The sequence below is a fragment of the Pelophylax lessonae genome (genome assembly GCF_965119305.1).
Source record: "Pelophylax lessonae genome assembly, chromosome: 3".
Classification (NCBI taxonomy): domain Eukaryota; kingdom Metazoa; phylum Chordata; class Amphibia; order Anura; family Ranidae; genus Pelophylax; species Pelophylax lessonae.
Window position 1 is genome coordinate 167,754,242 of NC_138770.1, and position 22,389 is coordinate 167,776,630.

A 22,389-nucleotide genomic window follows, 5' to 3' on the forward strand; every position below is an offset into this window, starting at 1 on the left:
AGCTTACTTTTTAGTGGTTTTGACTTCAAAGGACTAATGTACCAAAATAATTTAGGTTTTTTTAGACAAATCACCAGTTTTAGGATAAGATTTCAGCCCTATTGGATTTAGTTTGTACTGAATATGTTTCCAGATGTATGGTTAGCCATATCTTTCTGGATAAAGAAGGCTTTAAGAAAATTAACCCACCAATCCAAGTAAGTCCCCTGATGACTGCTTTCTGTACTGTGCTAAGTTTGACCCACCACAACCTTGAAGCAGTTGCTCATTTAAGGATAGTTGTGATTTAGGTCTTTCACTACACCATTAGGGTTGAGCGGACACCTAGATGTCCGTGTTCGACGGGTTCGGCCGAACTTTAAAAAAAAGTCCGGGTCCGTGTCCCGGACTTTTACCGAACTTTTCCCGGACACCGAACCCCATTGAAGTCAATGGGGACCCGAACTTTAAGGCACTAAAATGGCTCTAAAACACCAAAGGAAAGGGCTAGAGTGCTGCAAATGGCAGCAAAACGTAATTAAGAGCATGGCAAGTGCTCTGCAAACAAATGTGGATAGGGAAATAACTTAAAACAACAAAAAAAAAACAGAAAAATAAAACAATGTTCTTCTTCATCTCTGAAGGACGAGGCCCATATGGAGTAGGAGGGAGGTTGAGGTGGTGGTGGATGTGGCGGTGACATAGGCGTGCGCACAGGGTGTGCTGGGTGTGCCTGGGCACACCCTAATCACCTAGGGCACATAGCATTGCCAGTGAGGAGATGGGAAAGATCTCCCTGGGACCTGCTCTGCTCTATTTCTCCTTGCCTACAGGTACATGGCCCCGATACATTACTCTCCCTGCTGGCAAACACATGCATGTGTATTTCAACTTTGGGGTGCACACCTTAATGCAATAGGCTGCGCACACCTATGGGCGGTGTAGGTGGAAGCGGCGGTGGAGGAGGACCAGGGCCGGATTAACAGCATCATGGGCTTGGTGCTGAGGATTTTGAAGGGCCTTAAGGGCCGTGCCTTGCCATGCACCCAGAGGAGGAAGGGTGCAGCCATGCATGCCTAATTCAACATGGGATGCTGTCTCTGAAGCCCATAAACACATCCATGCATCGCCAACTGTCCCTCCTTGTCCGGCCTTCACGCTGTGTGGGGAGGTTCTGAGGGTGCTGCCTGGGGAAGCGAGCATAGAAGCCAGACTTCTGTGTTTACAAGTGACAGAAGAGCGGTAACAGTGAATATGGCCAACCCGGGGCCTATATAAAAGGTAGGGGCCTGGAGCTGCAGCTCCAATAGCCCCTACATTAATCTGGCCCTGAGGAGGAGGATGAGGTAGCCAACACTGCTTCTTTTCAAAAATTTTAAATGAGGGTACACCCCAAAAGAGTGAGAAAGAGCAAAAATGGAACAATGGGTGGGTAAGGTCGGTATCCATTGCTATTCTGCATAAGGTACGGAAAAGTCCCGTGGGATCCATGCCTGGTTCATTTTAATGAACGTGAGCTTGTCCACATTGTCTCTGGACAGGCGGCTGCGCTTGTCTGTTATAACGCCCCCAGCCGTGCTAAATACCCGTTCAGATAATACACTGGCTGCAGGGCACGCCAGCACCTCCAAGGCGTAAAGGGCAAGCTCAGGCCATGTGCCCAATTTGGAGACCCAGAAGTTGAAGGGGGCAGACCCGTCATTCACTACATGTAGGCGTGTGCACACATACTGCTCCACCATGTTGGTAAAATGCTGCCTCCTGCTAAGACGTTCCATCTGAGCTGCTGGTGCTGCTGTTTGTTGTGGCGTGCTGACAAAGCTTTTCCACATTTCGGCCATGCTAACCCTGCCTTCTGAGGTGCTGGCGGTGCCCTGGTTGCGTTGGCGACCTCCTCCTCCTCCTCCTCTGCCTTGTGCTTCCACTGTGGCCCCGCTGTCAGATGGGAATGCCAGCAGCATGGCGTCTACCAGCGTGCGCTTGTACTCGCGCATCTTGCGATCGCGCTCCAGTGAGTGAATTAAGGACGGTACGTTGTCCTTGTAACGGGGATCCAGCAGCGTGGCCACCCAGTAATCAGCACAAGTTAGAATGTGGGCAACTCGGCGGTCGTTGTGGAGACACTGCAGCATGTAATCGCTCATGTGTGCCAGGCTGCCCAGAGGCAACGAAAGGCTGTCCTCTGTGGGAGGTGTATGGTCCGTGTCCTCTGTATCCCCCCAGCCACGCACCAGTGATGGCCATGAGCTGGCCTGGGTGCCACCCTGCTGTGAACATGGTTCCATCTCCTCCTCCAGCTCCTCCTCCTCCTCATCCTCCTCATCCTCCAGAACTGTGCCCCTGCTGGACAATTGCGTCCCTGGCGTTTGCGTGTGCAGGAACCCACCCTCGGAGCCCCTTGCGAATGACTGCCCTGAAAGCCTTGGAAATGTTACCTCTTCATCCTCCTCCTCCTCCTCATCCTGTGCCACATCCTCTTCCATCATCGCCCGAATTGTTTTTTCAAGGAGGCATAGAAGTGGGATAGTTAAGCTGAGAACGGCGTCATTGCCACTGGCCATGTTGGTGGAGTACTCAAAACAGCGCAACAAGGCACACAGGTCTCGCATGGAGGCCCAGTTATTGGTGGTGAAGTGGTGCTGTTCCGCAGAGCGACTCACGCGTGCGTGCTGCAGCTGAAACTCCACTATGGCCTGCTGCTGCTCGCACAGTCTTTCCAGCATGTGCAAGGTGGAGTTCCACCTTGTGGGCACGTCACATATGAGGCGGTGAGCGGGAAGGCCGAAGTTACGCTGCAGCGCTGCCAGGCGAGCAGCAGCAGGGTGAGAACGCCGAAAGTGCGCACAAACGGCCCGCACTTTCTGCAGCAGCTCTGACATATCGGGGTAGTTTTTAAGGAACCTCTGCACCACCAAATTCAGCACATGCGCCAGGCAAGGGATGTGCGTCAAACCGGCTAGGCCCAGAGCTGCTATGAGATTTCGCCCGTTATCGCACACCACCAGGCCGGGCTTGAGGCTCGCTGGCAGCAACCACTCATTTGTCTGCTGTTCCATGCTCCTCCACAACTCCTGCGCGGTGTGTGGTTTGTCCCCCAAACAGGCAAGTTGTAAAACTGCCTGCTGTCGTTTACCCCTGGCCGTGCTGAAGTTGGTGGTGAAGGTGTTACGCTGTCCGGATGAGGAGGCGGTAGAGGATGAGGAAGCGGAGTAGGAGGAGTTAGGAACAGGAGGCAAACTGAAGCGCCCTGCAATCCTCGGTGGTGGAAGGACATGCGCCAAATTGCTATCCGCCTCAGGCCCATCCGCCACTGCATTTACCCAGTGTGCCGTTAGGGAGATATAACGCCCCTGACCGTGCTTACTGGTCCACGTATCCGTAGTTAGGTGGACCTTGGCACAGATGGCGTTGCGCAGTGCACACCTGATTTTTTCCCCCACTTGGTTGTGCAGGGAAGGGATGGCTTGCCTGGAAAAGTAGTGGCGGCTGGGCACGACGTACTGTGGGACAGCCACCGACATAAGGTTTTTAAAACTGTGCGTCTCCACCAGACGGAATGACAGCATTTCAAAGGCCAATAATTTTGAAATGCTGGCATTCAGGGCCAGGGATCGCGGGTGGGTAGGGGGGTACTTCCTCTTCCTCTCAAGTGTTTGGGAGATGGAAAGCTGAACGCTTCCACGGGACATTGTGGAGATGGTTGTTGGTGACCCAGGTGGTGGTGTTGCTGACAGATCGTCTGTTTGCGGGGTGGCAGGTGCCGGTATCACTACAGATGTGGCTGGAGCGGCCGAGACTGCAGCAGAAGAGGAAGCAGGATGAGCCAGAGACGTTTCTTGGTTTTGAAGGTGTGTACTCCACTGCAGCTCGTGCTTTGCACTTAGATGCCTGATCATGCAGGTTGTGCTCAGGTTGAGAAGGTTCATGCCTCGCTTCAAGCTCTGATTGCACAGGGTGCAAACCACTCGTGTCCTGTCATCAGCACATTTTCTAAAGAACTTCCACGCTAGAGAACTCCTTTGAGCTGACTTTGGTGCGCTCGTTCCCTTGCTGCGTTGGGCAGTAGCGGGCGTAGTGTCTAGGGCACGGCCGCTCCGCTTCTGCACCCTGCTCCCTCTTCTGCTGTGCTGGTGGCTCTGTGCGACCACCGCCTCTTCCTCCAAACTACTCAGTTCACCTGCATGACGTTCATTCCATGTGGGGTCGAGGACCTCATCGTCCTCCACATCATCTTCCACCCAGTCTTCACCCCTGCCCTCCTTGTCGGTCTCCACAATGCTGAACGCCGCAGCAGTTGGCACCTGCATTTCGTCATCATCGGAGACGTGCTGCGATGATCCTTGCATGTACTCATCTTGAGGAATAAGTGGTTGGGCATCGCTGCACTCAATCTCTTCCACTTCTGGGGCAGGGCTAGGTGGATGGCCCTGGGAAACCCTGCTGACAGAGTCCTCAAAAAGAATAAGAGACTGCTGTATGGCTTGGGGCTCAGACTGCTGGCCTGATTTGCAAGGGGGTGAGGTGAAAGACGGTTGGACATTGGCTGCAGGTGCCAACTCTGACCTTTCTGCAGTAGACTGGGTGGGAGACAATGTGAAGGAACTGGAGGCACTGTCAGCAGCAAACCAATCTACTATCGCCTCAACTTGTTCTGGCCTCATCACTTCTAGGGGCGTTTGATGCCCTACCAAATACTGATGCAGGTTCTGTCGCCTACTCACACTTGAGGAAGGTGTTTCACTTGTGCGTGTAGCTGGCACAGATCGACCATGTCCTCTCCTTGCAACAGGAGCTCTACCAGCAGCACCACGACCCAGGCCACGGCCCTTATTTGACGGTCTCCTCATATTTCTGTAATTTAAGATCTTGCCCTAGAAAGGTTTTTATTGAATAGCGGAATAGAAAATATGATCCAAAAAAAGTGTATGTATATCACACGTACACAACCACACTAGGCCCCAATTACTATTGTTTGTACCCCTAAAAGGCTAGATGAGGAGTAGGGGGAGTATGGAACAGGCAGCACCCTCAAACCTTCAGAAGTATGAGATGAACCCCAACAACTTGGAAAGGTGGATCTCTCTCACACGTACCGACACAGACTATCCCGCAATTCAATTGATCCTCAAAGGTTTTTATTGAATAGCGGAATAGGAAATATGATCAAAAAAAGTGTATGTATCTCGCACGTACACAACCACACTAGGCCCCAATTACTATTGTTTGTACCCCTAAAAGGCTAGATGAGGAGTAGGGGGGGTATGGAACAGGCAGCACCCTCAAACCTTCAGAAGTATGAGATGAACCCCAACAACTTGGAAAGGTGGATCTCTCTCACACGTACCGACACAGACTATCCCGCAATTCAATTGATCCTCAAAGGTTTTTATTGAATAGCGGAATAGGAAATATGATCAAAAAAAGTGTATGTATCTCGCACGTACACAACCACACTAGGCCCCAATTACTATTGTTTGTACCCCTAAAAGGCTAGATGAGGAGTAGGGGGGGTATGGAACAGGCAGCACCCTCAAACCTTCAGAAGTATGAGATGAACCCCAACAACTTGGAAAGGTGGATCTCTCTCACACGTACCGACACACACTATCCCGCAATTCAATTGATCCTCAAAGGTTTTTATTGAATAGCGGAATAGGAAATATGATCAAAAAAAGTGTATGTATCTCGCACGTACACAACCACACTAGGCCCCAATTACTATTGTTTGTACCCCTAAAAGGCTAGATGAGGAGTAGGGGGGGTATGGAACAGGCAGCACCCTCAAACCTTCAGAAGTATGAGATGAACCCCAACAACTTGGAAAGGTGGATCTCTCTCACACGTACCGACACAGACTATCCCGCAATTCAATTGATCCTCAAAGGTTTTTATTGAATAGCGGAATAGGAAATATGATCAAAAAAAGTGTATGTATCTCGCACGTACACAACCACACTAGGCCCCAATTACTATTGTTTGTACCCCTAAAAGGCTAGATGAGGAGTAGGGGGAGTATGGAACAGGCAGCACCCTCAAACCTTCAGAAGTATGAGATGAACCCCAACAACTTGGAAAGGTGGATCTCTCTCACACGTACCGACACAGACTATCCCGCAATTCAATTGATCCTCAAAGGTTTTTATTGAATAGCGGAATAGGAAATATGATCAAAAAAAGTGTATGTATCTCGCACGTACACAACCACACTAGGCCCCAATTACTATTGTTTGTACCCCTAAAAGGCTAGATGAGGAGTAGGGGGGGTATGGAACAGGCAGCACCCTCAAACCTTCAGAAGTATGAGATGAACCCCAACAACTTGGAAAGGTGGATCTCTCTCACACGTACCGACACAGACTATCCCGCAATTCAATTGATCCTCAAAGGTTTTTATTGAATAGCGGAATAGGAAATATGATCAAAAAAAGTGTATGTATCTCGCACGTACACAACCACACTAGGCCCCAATTACTATTGTTTGTACCCCTAAAAGGCTAGATGAGGAGTAGGGGGGGTATGGAACAGGCAGCACCCTCAAACCTTCAGAAGTATGAGATGAACCCCAACAACTTGGAAAGGTGGATCTCTCTCACACGTACCGACACAGACTATCCCGCAATTCAATTGATCCTCAAAGGTTTTTATTGAATAGCGGAATAGGAAATATGATCAAAAAAAGTGTATGTATCTCGCACGTACACAACCACACTAGGCCCCAATTACTATTGTTTGTACCCCTAAAAGGCTAGATGAGGAGTAGGGGGAGTATGGAACAGGCAGCACCCTCAAACCTTCAGAAGTATGAGATGAACCCCAACAACTTGGAAAGGTGGATCTCTCTCACACGTACCGACACAGACTATCCCGCAATTCAATTGATCCTCAAAGGTTTTTATTGAATAGCGGAATAGGAAATATGATCAAAAAAAGTGTATGTATCTCGCACGTACACAACCACACTAGGCCCCAATTACTATTGTTTGTACCCCTAAAAGGCTAGATGAGGAGTAGGGGGGGTATGGAACAGGCAGCACCCTCAAACCTTCAGAAGTATGAGATGAACCCCAACAACTTGGAAAGGTGGATCTCTCTCACACGTACCGACACAGACTATCCCGCAATTCAATTGATCCTCAAAGGTTTTTATTGAATAGCGGAATAGGAAATATGATCAAAAAAAGTGTATGTATCTCGCACGTACACAACCACACTAGGCCCCAATTACTATTGTTTGTACCCCTAAAAGGCTAGATGAGGAGTAGGGGGGGTATGGAACAGGCAGCACCCTCAAACCTTCAGAAGTATGAGATGAACCCCAACAACTTGGAAAGGTGGATCTCTCTCACACGTACCGACACAGACTATCCCGCAATTCAATTGATCCTCAAAGGTTTTTATTGAATAGCGGAATAGGAAATATGATCAAAAAAAGTGTATGTATCTCGCACGTACACAACCACACTAGGCCCCAATTACTATTGTTTGTACCCCTAAAAGGCTAGATGAGGAGTAGGGGGGGTATGGAACAGGCAGCACCCTCAAACCTTCAGAAGTATGAGATGAACCCCAACAACTTGGAAAGGTGGATCTCTCTCACACGTACCGACACAGACTATCCCGCAATTCAATTGATCCTCAAAGGTTTTTATTGAATAGCGGAATAGGAAATATGATCAAAAAAAGTGTATGTATCTCGCACGTACACAACCACACTAGGCCCCAATTACTATTGTTTGTACCCCTAAAAGGCTAGATGAGGAGTAGGGGGAGTATGGAACAGGCAGCACCCTCAAACCTTCAGAAGTATGAGATGAACCCCAACAACTTGGAAAGGTGGATCTCTCTCACACGTACCGACACAGACTATCCCGCAATTCAATTGATCCTCAAAGGTTTTTATTGAATAGCGGAATAGGAAATATGATCAAAAAAAGTGTATGTATCTCGCACGTACACAACCACACTAGGCCCCAATTACTATTGTTTGTACCCCTAAAAGGCTAGATGAGGAGTAGGGGGGGTATGGAACAGGCAGCACCCTCAAACCTTCAGAAGTATGAGATGAACCCCAACAACTTGGAAAGGTGGATCTCTCTCACACGTACCGACACAGACTATCCCGCAATTCAATTGATCCTCAAAGGTTTTTATTGAATAGCGGAATAGGAAATATGATCAAAAAAAGTGTATGTATCTCGCACGTACACAACCACACTAGGCCCAAATTACTATTGTTTGTACCCCTAAAAGGCTAGATGAGGAGTAGGGGGGGTATGGAACAGGCAGCACCCTCAAACCTTCAGAAGTATGAGATGAACCCCAACAACTTGGAAAGGTGGATCTCTCTCACACGTACCGACACAGACTATCCCGCAATTCAATTGATCCTCAAAGGTTTTTATTGAATAGCGGAATAGGAAATATGATCAAAAAAAGTGTATGTATCTCGCACGTACACAACCACACTAGGCCCCAATTACTATTGTTTGTACCCCTAAAAGGCTAGATGAGGAGTAGGGGGGGTATGGAACAGGCAGCACCCTCAAACCTTCAGAAGTATGAGATGAACCCCAACAACTTGGAAAGGTGGATCTCTCTCACACGTACCGACACAGACTATCCCGCAATTCAATTGATCCTCAAAGGTTTTTATTGAATAGCGGAATAGGAAATATGATCAAAAAAAGTGTATGTATCTCGCACGTACACAACCACACTAGGCCCCAATTACTATTGTTTGTACCCCTAAAAGGCTAGATGAGGAGTAGGGGGGGTATGGAACAGGCAGCACCCTCAAACCTTCAGAAGTATGAGATGAACCCCAACAACTTGGAAAGGTGGATCTCTCTCACACGTACCGACACAGACTATCCCGCAATTCAATTGATCCTCAAAGGTTTTTATTGAATAGCGGAATAGGAAATATGATCAAAAAAAGTGTATGTATCTCGCACGTACACAACCACACTAGGCCCCAATTACTATTGTTTGTACCCCTAAAAGGCTAGATGAGGAGTAGGGGGAGTATGGAACAGGCAGCACCCTCAAACCTTCAGAAGTATGAGATGAACCCCAACAACTTGGAAAGGTGGATCTCTCTCACACGTACCGACACAGACTATCCCGCAATTCAATTGATCCTCAAAGGTTTTTATTGAATAGCGGAATAGGAAATATGATCAAAAAAAGTGTATGTATCTCGCACGTACACAACCACACTAGGCCCCAATTACTATTGTTTGTACCCCTAAAAGGCTAGATGAGGAGTAGGGGGGGTATGGAACAGGCAGCACCCTCAAACCTTCAGAAGTATGAGATGAACCCCAACAACTTGGAAAGGTGGATCTCTCTCACACGTACCGACACAGACTATCCCGCAATTCAATTGATCCTCAAAGGTTTTTATTGAATAGCGGAATAGGAAATATGATCAAAAAAAGTGTATGTATCTCGCACGTACACAACCACACTAGGCCCCAATTACTATTGTTTGTACCCCTAAAAGGCTAGATGAGGAGTAGGGGGGGTATGGAACAGGCAGCACCCTCAAACCTTCAGAAGTATGAGATGAACCCCAACAACTTGGAAAGGTGGATCTCTCTCACACGTACCGACACAGACTATCCCGCAATTCAATTGATCCTCAAAGGTTTTTATTGAATAGCGGAATAGGAAATATGATCAAAAAAAGTGTATGTATCTCGCACGTACACAACCACACTAGGCCCCAATTACTATTGTTTGTACCCCTAAAAGGCTAGATGAGGAGTAGGGGGAGTATGGAACAGGCAGCACCCTCAAACCTTCAGAAGTATGAGATGAACCCCAACAACTTGGAAAGGTGGATCTCTCTCACATGTACCGACACAGACTATCCCGCAATTCAATTGATCCTCAAAGGTTTTTATTGAATAGCGGAATAGGAAATATGATCAAAAAAAGTGTATGTATCTCGCACGTACACAACCACACTAGGCCCCAATTACTATTGTTTGTACCCCTAAAAGGCTAGATGAGGAGTAGGGGGGGTATGGAACAGGCAGCACCCTCAAACCTTCAGAAGTATGAGATGAACCCCAACAACTTGGAAAGGTGGATCTCTCTCACACGTACCGACACAGACTATCCCGCAATTCAATTGATCCTCAAAGGTTTTTATTGAATAGCGGAATAGGAAATATGATCAAAAAAAGTGTATGTATCTCGCACGTACACAACCACACTAGGCCCCAATTACTATTGTTTGTACCCCTAAAAGGCTAGATGAGGAGTAGGGGGGGTATGGAACAGGCAGCACCCTCAAACCTTCAGAAGTATGAGATGAACCCCAACAACTTGGAAAGGTGGATCTCTCTCACACGTACCGACACAGACTATCCCGCAATTCAATTGATCCTCAAAGGTTTTTATTGAATAGCGGAATAGGAAATATGATCAAAAAAAGTGTATGTATCTCGCACGTACACAACCACACTAGGCCCCAATTACTATTGTTTGTACCCCTAAAAGGCTAGATGAGGAGTAGGGGGGGTATGGAACAGGCAGCACCCTCAAACCTTCAGAAGTATGAGATGAACCCCAACAACTTGGAAAGGTGGATCTCTCTCACACGTACCGACACAGACTATCCCGCAATTCAATTGATCCTCAAAGGTTTTTATTGAATAGCGGAATAGGAAATATGATCAAAAAAAGTGTATGTATCTCGCACGTACACAACCACACTAGGCCCCAATTACTATTGTTTGTACCCCTAAAAGGCTAGATGAGGAGTAGGGGGAGTATGGAACAGGCAGCACCCTCAAACCTTCAGAAGTATGAGATGAACCCCAACAACTTGGAAAGGTGGATCTCTCTCACACGTACCGACACAGACTATCCCGCAATTCAATTGATCCTCAAAGGTTTTTATTGAATAGCGGAATAGGAAATATGATCAAAAAAAGTGTATGTATCTCGCACGTACACAACCACACTAGGCCCCAATTACTATTGTTTGTACCCCTAAAAGGCTAGATGAGGAGTAGGGGGGGTATGGAACAGGCAGCACCCTCAAACCTTCAGAAGTATGAGATGAACCCCAACAACTTGGAAAGGTGGATCTCTCTCACACGTACCGACACAGACTATCCCGCAATTCAATTGATCCTCAAAGGTTTTTATTGAATAGCGGAATAGGAAATATGATCAAAAAAAGTGTATGTATCTCGCACGTACACAACCACACTAGGCCCCAATTACTATTGTTTGTACCCCTAAAAGGCTAGATGAGGAGTAGGGGGGTATGGAACAGGCAGCACCCTCAAACCTTCAGAAGTATGAGATGAACCCCAACAACTTGGAAAGGTGGATCTCTCTCACACGTACCGACACAGACTATCCCGCAATTCAATTGATCCTCAAAGGTTTTTATTGAATAGCGGAATAGGAAATATGATCAAAAAAAGTGTATGTATCTCGCACGTACACAACCACACTAGGCCCCAATTACTATTGTTTGTACCCCTAAAAGGCTAGATGAGGAGTAGGGGGGGTATGGAACAGGCAGCACCCTCAAACCTTCAGAAGTATGAGATGAACCCCAACAACTTGGAAAGGTGGATCTCTCTCACACGTACCGACACAGACTATCCCGCAATTCAATTGATCCTCAAAGGTTTTTATTGAATAGCGGAATAGGAAATATGATCAAAAAAAGTGTATGTATCTCGCACGTACACAACCACACTAGGCCCCAATTACTATTGTTTGTACCCCTAAAAGGCTAGATGAGGAGTAGGGGGGGTATGGAACAGGCAGCACCCTCAAACCTTCAGAAGTATGAGATGAACCCCAACAACTTGGAAAGGTGGATCTCTCTCACACGTACCAACACAGACTATCCCCCAATTTAACTGATCCCCAGAGGTTTTTGATTAAATAGCGGAATAGAAAATATGATCCCAAAAAAGTGTATGTATATCACACGTACACAACCACACTAGGCCCCAATTACTATTGTTTGTACCCCTAAAAGGCTAGGAGTAGGGGGAGTATGGAACAGGCAGCACCCTCAAACCTTCAGAAGTATGAGATGAACCCCAACAACTTGGAAAGGTGGATCTCTCTCACACGTACCAACACAGACTATCCCCCAATTTAACTGATCCCCAGAGGTTTTTGATTAAATAGCGGAATAGAAAATATGATCCCAAAAAAGTGTATGTATATCACACGTACACAACCACACTAGGCCCCAATTACTATTGTTTGTACCCCTAAAAGGCTAGGAGTAGGGGGAGTATGGAACAGGCAGCACCCTCAAACCTTCAGAAGTATGAGATGAACCCCAACAACTTGGAAAGGTGGATCTCTCTCACACGTACCAACACAGACTATCCCCCAATTTAACTGATCCCCAAAGGTTTTTGATTAAATAGCGGAATAGAAAATATGATCCCAAAAAAGTGTATGTATATCACACGTACACAACCACACTAGGCCCCAATTACTATTGTTTGTACCCCTAAAAGGCTAGGAGTAGGGGGAGTATGGAACAGGCAGCACCCTCAAACCTTCAGAAGTATGAGATGAACCCCAACAACTTGGAAAGGTGGATCTCTCTCACACGTACCAACACAGACTATCCCCCAATTTAACTGATCCCCAAAGGTTTTTGATTAAATAGCGGAATAGAAAATATGATCCCAAAAAAGTGTATGTATATCACACGTACACAACCACACTAGGCCCCAATTACTATTGTTTGTACCCCTAAAAGGCTAGGAGTAGGGGGAGTATGGAACAGGCAGCACCCTCAAACCTTCAGAAGTATGAGATGAACCCCAACAACTTGGAAAGGTGGATCTCTCTCACACGTACCAACACAGACTATCCCCCAATTTAACTGATCCCCAAAGGTTTTTGATTAAATAGCGGAATAGAAAATATGATCCCAAAAAAGTGTATGTATATCACACGTACACAACCACACTAGGCCCCAATTACTATTGTTTGTACCCCTAAAAGGCTAGGAGTAGGGGGAGTATGGAACAGGCAGCACCCTCAAACCTTCAGAAGTATGAGATGAACCCCAACAACTTGGAAAGGTGGATCTCTCTCACACGTACCAACACAGACTATCCCCCAATTTAACTGATCCCCAGAGGTTTTTGATTAAATAGCGGAATAGAAAATATGATCCCAAAAAAGTGTATGTATATCACACGTACACAACCACACTAGGCCCCAATTACTATTGTTTGTACCCCTAAAAGGCTAGGAGTAGGGGGAGTATGGAACAGGCAGCACCCTCAAACCTTCAGAAGTATGAGATGAACCCCAACAACTTGGAAAGGTGGATCTCTCTCACACGTACCAACACAGACTATCCCCCAATTTAACTGATCCCCAGAGGTTTTTGATTAAATAGCGGAATAGAAAATATGATCCCAAAAAAGTGTATGTATATCACACGTACACAACCACACTAGGCCCCAATTACTATTGTTTGTACCCCTAAAAGGCTAGGAGTAGGGGGAGTATGGAACAGGCAGCACCCTCAAACCTTCAGAAGTATGAGATGAACCCCAACAACTTGGAAAGGTGGATCTCTCTCACACGTACCAACACAGACTATCCCCCAATTTAACTGATCCCCAGAGGTTTTTGATTAAATAGCGGAATAGAAAATATGATCCCAAAAAAGTGTATGTATATCACACGTACACAACCACACTAGGCCCCAATTACTATTGTTTGTACCCCTAAAAGGCTAGGAGTAGGGGGAGTATGGAACAGGCAGCACCCTCAAACCTTCAGAAGTATGAGATGAACCCCAACAACTTGGAAAGGTGGATCTCTCTCACACGTACCAACACAGACTATCCCCCAATTTAACTGATCCCCAGAGGTTTTTGATTAAATAGCGGAATAGAAAATATGATCCCAAAAAAGTGTATGTATATCACACGTACACAACCACACTAGGCCCCAATTACTATTGTTTGTACCCCTAAAAGGCTAGGAGTAGGGGGAGTATGGAACAGGCAGCACCCTCAAACCTTCAGAAGTATGAGATGAACCCCAACAACTTGGAAAGGTGGATCTCTCTCACACGTACCAACACAGACTATCCCCCAATTTAACTGATCCCCAGAGGTTTTTGATTAAATAGCGGAATAGAAAATATGATCCCAAAAAAGTGTATGTATATCACACGTACACAACCACACTAGGCCCCAATTACTATTGTTTGTACCCCTAAAAGGCTAGGAGTAGGGGGAGTATGGAACAGGCAGCACCCTCAAACCTTCAGAAGTATGAGATGAACCCCAACAACTTGGAAAGGTGGATCTCTCTCACACGTACCAACACAGACTATCCCCCAATTTAACTGATCCCCAGAGGTTTTTGATTAAATAGCGGAATAGAAAATATGATCCCAAAAAAGTGTATGTATATCACACGTACACAACCACACTAGGCCCCAATTACTATTGTTTGTACCCCTAAAAGGCTAGGAGTAGGGGGAGTATGGAACAGGCAGCACCCTCAAACCTTCAGAAGTATGAGATGAACCCCAACAACTTGGAAAGGTGGATCTCTCTCACACGTACCAACACAGACTATCCCCCAATTTAACTGATCCCCAAAGGTTTTTGATTAAATAGCGGAATAGAAAATATGATCCCAAAAAAGTGTATGTATATCACACGTACACAACCACACTAGGCCCCAATTACTATTGTTTGTACCCCTAAAAGGCTAGGAGTAGGGGGAGTATGGAACAGGCAGCACCCTCAAACCTTCAGAAGTATGAGATGAACCCCAACAACTTGGAAAGGTGGATCTCTCTCACACGTACCAACACAGACTATCCCCCAATTTAACTGATCCCCAGAGGTTTTTGATTAAATAGCGGAATAGAAAATATGATCCCAAAAAAGTGTATGTATATCACACGTACACAACCACACTAGGCCCCAATTACTATTGTTTGTACCCCTAAAAGGCTAGGAGTAGGGGGAGTATGGAACAGGCAGCACCCTCAAACCTTCAGAAGTATGAGATGAACCCCAACAACTTGGAAAGGTGGATCTCTCTCACACGTACCAACACAGACTATCCCCCAATTTAACTGATCCCCAGAGGTTTTTGATTAAATAGCGGAATAGAAAATATGATCCCAAAAAAGTGTATGTATATCACACGTACACAACCACACTAGGCCCCAATTACTATTGTTTGTACCCCTAAAAGGCTAGGAGTAGGGGGAGTATGGAACAGGCAGCACCCTCAAACCTTCAGAAGTATGAGATGAACCCCAACAACTTGGAAAGGTGGATCTCTCTCACACGTACCAACACAGACTATCCCCCAATTTAACTGATCCCCAGAGGTTTTTGATTAAATAGCGGAATAGAAAATATGATCCCAAAAAAGTGTATGTATATCACACGTACACAACCACACTAGGCCCCAATTACTATTGTTTGTACCCCTAAAAGGCTAGGAGTAGGGGGAGTATGGAACAGGCAGCACCCTCAAACCTTCAGAAGTATGAGATGAACCCCAACAACTTGGAAAGGTGGATCTCTCTCACACGTACCAACACAGACTATCCCCCAATTTAACTGATCCCCAGAGGTTTTTGATTAAATAGCGGAATAGAAAATATGATCCCAAAAAAGTGTATGTATATCACACGTACACAACCACACTAGGCCCCAATTACTATTGTTTGTACCCCTAAAAGGCTAGGAGTAGGGGGAGTATGGAACAGGCAGCACCCTCAAACCTTCAGAAGTATGAGATGAACCCCAACAACTTGGAAAGGTGGATCTCTCTCACACGTACCAACACAGACTATCCCCCAATTTAACTGATCCCCAGAGGTTTTTGATTAAATAGCGGAATAGAAAATATGATCCCAAAAAAGTGTATGTATATCACACGTACACAACCACACTAGGCCCCAATTACTATTGTTTGTACCCCTAAAAGGCTAGGAGTAGGGGGAGTATGGAACAGGCAGCACCCTCAAACCTTCAGAAGTATGAGATGAACCCCAACAACTTGGAAAGGTGGATCTCTCTCACACGTACCAACACAGACTATCCCCCAATTTAACTGATCCCCAGAGGTTTTTGATTAAATAGCGGAATAGAAAATATGATCCCAAAAAAGTGTATGTATATCACACGTACACAACCACACTAGGCCCCAATTACTATTGTTTGTACCCCTAAAAGGCTAGGAGTAGGGGGAGTATGGAACAGGCAGCACCCTCAAACCTTCAGAAGTATGAGATGAACCCCAACAACTTGGAAAGGTGGATCTCTCTCACACGTACCAACACAGACTATCCCCCAATTTAACTGATCCCCAGAGGTTTTTGATTAAATAGCGGAATAGAAAATATGATCCCAAAAAAGTGTATGTATATCACACGTACACAACCACACTAGGCCCCAATTACTATTGTTTGTACCCCTAAAAGGCTAGGAGTAGGGGGAGTATGGAACAGGCAGCACCCTCAAACCTTCAGAAGTATGAGATGAACCCCAACAACTTGGAAAGGTGGATCTCTCTCACACGTACCAACACAGACTATCCCCCAATTTAACTGATCCCCAAAGGTTTTTGATTAAATAGCGGAATAGAAAATATGATCCCAAAAAAGTGTATGTATATCACACGTACACAACCACACTAGGCCCCAATTACTATTGTTTGTACCCCTAAAAGGCTAGGAGTAGGGGGAGTATGGAACAGGCAGCACCCTCAAACCTTCAGAAGTATGAGATGAACCCCAACAACTTGGAAAGGTGGATCTCTCTCACACGTACCAACACAGACTATCCCCCAATTTAACTGATCCCCAAAGGTTTTTGATTAAATAGCGGAATAGAAAATATGATCCCAAAAAAGTGTATGTATATCACACGTACACAACCACACTAGGCCCCAATTACTATTGTTTGTACCCCTAAAAGGCTAGGAGTAGGGGGAGTATGGAACAGGCAGCACCCTCAAACCTTCAGAAGTATGAGATGAACCCCAACAACTTGGAAAGGTGGATCTCTCTCACACGTACCAACACAGACTATCCCCCAATTTAACTGATCCCCAAAGGTTTTTGATTAAATAGCGGAATAGAAAATATGATCCCAAAAAAGTGTATGTATATCACACGTACACAACCACACTAGGCCCCAATTACTATTGTTTGTACCCCTAAAAGGCTAGGAGTAGGGGGAGTATGGAACAGGCAGCACCCTCAAACCTTCAGAAGTATGAGATGAACCCCAACAACTTGGAAAGGTGGATCTCTCTCACACGTACCAACACAGACTATCCCCCAATTTAACTGATCCCCAAAGGTTTTTGATTAAATAGCGGAATAGAAAATATGATCCCAAAAAAGTGTATGTATATCACACGTACACAACCACACTAGGCCCCAATTACTATTGTTTGTACCCCTAAAAGGCTAGGAGTAGGGGGAGTATGGAACAGGCAGCACCCTCAAACCTTCAGAAGTATGAGATGAACCCCAACAACTTGGAAAGGTGGATCTCTCTCACACGTACCAACACAGACTATCCCCCAATTTAACTGATCCCCAAAGGTTTTTGATTAAATAGCGGAATAGAAAATATGATCCCAAAAAAGTGTATGTATATCACACGTACACAACCACACTAGGCCCCAATTACTATTGTTTGTACCCCTAAAAGGCTAGGAGTAGGGGGAGTATGGAACAGGCAGCACCCTCAAACCTTCAGAAGTATGAGATGAACCCCAACAACTTGGAAAGGTGGATCTCTCTCACACGTACCAACACAGACTATCCCCCAATTTAACTGATCCCCAGAGGTTTTTGATTAAATAGCGGAATAGAAAATATTATCCCAAAAAAGTGTATGTATATCACACGTACACAACCACACTAGGCCCCAATTACTATTGTTTGTACCCCTAAAAGGCTAGGAGTAGGGGGAGTATGGAACAGGCAGCACCCTCAAACCTTCAGAAGTATGAGATGAACCCCAACAACTTGGAAAGGTGGATCTCTCTCACACGTACCAACACAGACTATCCCCCAATTTAACTGATCCCCAGAGGTTTTTGATTAAATAGCGGAATAGAAAATATGATCCCAAAAAAGTGTATGTATATCACACGTACACAACCACACTAGGCCCCAATTACTATTGTTTGTACCCCTAAAAGGCTAGGAGTAGGGGGAGTATGGAACAGGCAGCACCCTCAAACCTTCAGAAGTATGAGATGAACCCCAACAACTTGGAAAGGTGGATCTCTCTCACACGTACCAACACAGACTATCCCCCAATTTAACTGATCCCCAGAGGTTTTTGATTAAATAGCGGAATAGAAAATATGATCCCAAAAAAGTGTATGTATATCACACGTACACAACCACACTAGGCCCCAATTACTATTGTTTGTACCCCTAAAAGGCTAGGAGTAGGGGGAGTATGGAACAGGCAGCACCCTCAAACCTTCAGAAGTATGAGATGAACCCCAACAACTTGGAAAGGTGGATCTCTCTCACACGTACCAACACAGACTATCCCCCAATTTAACTGATCCCCAGAGGTTTTTGATTAAATAGCGGAATAGAAAATATGATCCCAAAAAAGTGTATGTATATCACACGTACACAACCACACTAGGCCCCAATTACTATTGTTTGTACCCCTAAAAGGCTAGGAGTAGGGGGAGTATGGAACAGGCAGCACCCTCAAACCTTCAGAAGTATGAGATGAACCCCAACAACTTGGAAAGGTGGATCTCTCTCACACGTACCAACACAGACTATCCCCCAATTTAACTGATCCCCAAAGGTTTTTGATTAAATAGCGGAATAGAAAATATGATCCCAAAAAAGTGTATGTATATCACACGTACACAACCACACTAGGCCCCAATTACTATTGTTTGTACCCCTAAAAGGCTAGGAGTAGGGGGAGTATGGAACAGGCAGCACCCTCAAACCTTCAGAAGTATGAGATGAACCCCAACAACTTGGAAAGGTGGATCTCTCTCACACGTACCAACACAGACTATCCCCCAATTTAACTGATCCCCAAAGGTTTTTGATTAAATAGCGGAATAGAAAATATGATCCCAAAAAAGTGTATGTATATCACACGTACACAACCACACTAGGCCCCAATTACTATTGTTTGTACCCCTAAAAGGCTAGGAGTAGGGGGAGTATGGAACAGGCAGCACCCTCAAACCTTCAGAAGTATGAGATGAACCCCAACAACTTGGAAAGGTGGATCTCTCTCACACGTACCAACACAGACTATCCCCCAATTTAACTGATCCCCAAAGGTATTTGATTAAATAGCGGAATAGAAAATATGATCCCAAAAAAGTGTATGTATATCACACGTACACAACCACACTAGGCCCCAATTACTATTGTTTGTACCCCTAAAAGGCTAGGAGTAGGGGGAGTATGGAACAGGCAGCACCCTCAAACCTTCAGAAGTATGAGATGAACCCCAACAACTTGGAAAGGTGGATCTCTCTCACACGTACCAACACAGACTATCCCCCAATTTAACTGATCCCCAAAGGTTTTTGATTAAATAGCGGAATAGAAAATATGATCCCAAAAAAGTGTATGTATATCACACGTACACAACCACACTAGGCCCCAATTACTATTGTTTGTACCCCTAAAAGGCTAGGAGTAGGGGGAGTATGGAACAGGCAGCACCCTCAAACCTTCAGAAGTATGAGATGAACCCCAACAACTTGGAAAGGTGGATCTCTCTCACACGTACCAACACAGACTATCCCCCAATTTAACTGATCCCCAAAGGTTTTTGATTAAATAGCGGAATAGAAAATATGATCCCAAAAAAGTGTATGTATATCACACGTACACAACCACACTAGGCCCCAATTACTATTGTTTGTACCCCTAAAAGGCTAGGAGTAGGGGGAGTATGGAACAGGCAGCACCCTCAAACCTTCAGAAGTATGAGATGAACCCCAACAACTTGGAAAGGTGGATCTCTCTCACACGTACCAACACAGACTATCCCCCAATTTAACTGATCCCCAAAGGTTTTTGATTAAATAGCGGAATAGAAAATATGATCCCAAAAAAGTGTATGTATATCACACGTACACAACCACACTAGGCCCCAATTACTATTGTTTGTACCCCTAAAAGGCTAGATGAGGAGTAGGGGGAGTATGGAACAGGCAGCACCCTCAAACCTTCAGTATGAGATTGTGTTCACTGTACCCCACAAAGATTGAGTTCACTGCACCCCACAATGATTGTGTTCACTGCACCCCACAAAGATTGTGTTCACTGCACCTCACAAAGATTGTGTTCACTGTACCCCCCAAAGATTGTGTTCACTGCACCCCACAAAGATTCTGTTCACTGTACCCCACAAAGATTGTGTTCACTGCACCCCAAAAAGATTGTGTTCACTGCACCCCAAAAAGGATGTTGTTCACTGCACCCCAAAAAGGATGTTGTTCACTCCACCCCAAAAAGATTGTGTTCACTGCACCCCACAAAGATTGTGTTCACTGCACCCCAAAAAGATTGTGTTCACTGCACCCCAAAAATGATTTTGTTCACTGCACCCCAAAAAGGATTTTGTTCACTGCACCCCAAAAAGGATGTTGTTCACTCCACCCCAAAAAGATTGTGTTCACTGCACCCCAAAAAGATTGTGTTCACTGCACCCCACAAAGGATTTTGTTCACTGCACCCCAAAAAGATTGTGTTCACTGCACCCCAAAAAGGATGTTGTTCACTGCACCCCAAAAAGGATTTTGTTCACTGCACCCCAAAAAGATTGTGTTCACTGCACCCCACAAAGGATTTTGTTCACTGCACCCCACAAAGATTGTGTTCACTGCACACCAAAAAGGATTGTGTTCACTGCACCCCAAAAAGATTTTGTTCACTGCACCCCAAAAAGATTGTGTTCACTGCAGCCCAAAAAGATTGTGTTCACTGCAGCCCAAAAAGATTGTGTTCACTGCAGCCCAAAAAGATTGTGTTCACTGCAGCCCAAAAAGATTGTGTTCACTGCAGCCCAAAAAGATTGTGTTCACTGCAGCTCACACACAGAAAAATGGATGTGGATCACTGACACCTGCCTATCTCCAATCCCACACCACACAGCAATATCGATTGTAGTTTGTAGAACACAGTTTCCCTAAAATTCAGCAGACTCTGTCCCTAACAGGATTGAGAAGAGATCGTAGATCAGGATTGAGTGCAGATTCACCCCACCCCCCACACAGCAATATCGATTGTAGTTTGTAGAACACAGTTTCCCTAAAATTCAGCAGACTCTGTCCCTAACAGGATTGAGAAGAGATCGTAGATCAGGATTGAGTGCAGATTCACCCCACCCCCCACACAGCAATATCGATTGTAGTTTGTAGAACACAGTTTCCCTAAAATTCAGCAGACTCTGTCCCTAACAGGATTGAGAAGAGATCGTAGATCAGGATTGAGTGCAGATTCACCCCACCCCCCCACACAGCAATATCGATTGTAGTTTGTAGAAGACACTGACCCTATATAATTCAGCAGACTCTATCCCTAAAATGCCTACAACTCGCCCTGCCTAAACACTCCGACCTGTCCCTCAATTCTATCCGGACACAAATGGTTTTTTCCTGCCTATCTTTCCCTAATCAGCAGCCAGCACGTTGATGTGTGCTCTGTCCCTGAATCTAAGCAGCATAATGACGCCGCTGCGGCTGCCTCGAACTTATAAAGACTTGGTCACATGCTTCAGACGGCCAATCACAGCTACTGAGACATTTGCAGGCATGGCTGGGATGGCTTAAGGCACACCAGTTAAACGATTGTTGATTGGCTGTTGAAAGCCCGCCATGAAAAGAGCGCCAAAGCATGCAAAACCCGGAAATAAAACGACCGAACACGGATTTTTACCCGAACATACAGTAAAGTGTCCGTGTCCGTGTTCGGGTACAAAAAATCCAATTATTCGGTACGAACACGAATAATACAGTCCGTGTTCGCTCAACACTATACACCATGCCTCCCTGGACTAGGGTCTTGTAACTGCCATTCTGGGTGGCACAGGCACAGTAACATTTCAGGGCCAAGTATATTATATTGCTGGTTTGGGGGGGGGGGGGTATGTTATGTTATGACTGTCATTTAGAGGTTGGCTTGTCTACTACCTGTCTACAACTATTTAATCACACACAATATTTTCCCATAGCCACAAATTGTTGCAAGAACAATTTACGCCTGACATTGTCCATCCAGCTTAGGCCCCCTGCCAAACAAATTTGGGAACTAGTGAGATATGTAATACAGGCTTCATCTGGTGGGCTGGCATATCTGAGGAACAAAGTATACCTACCTCTTGAGTAATA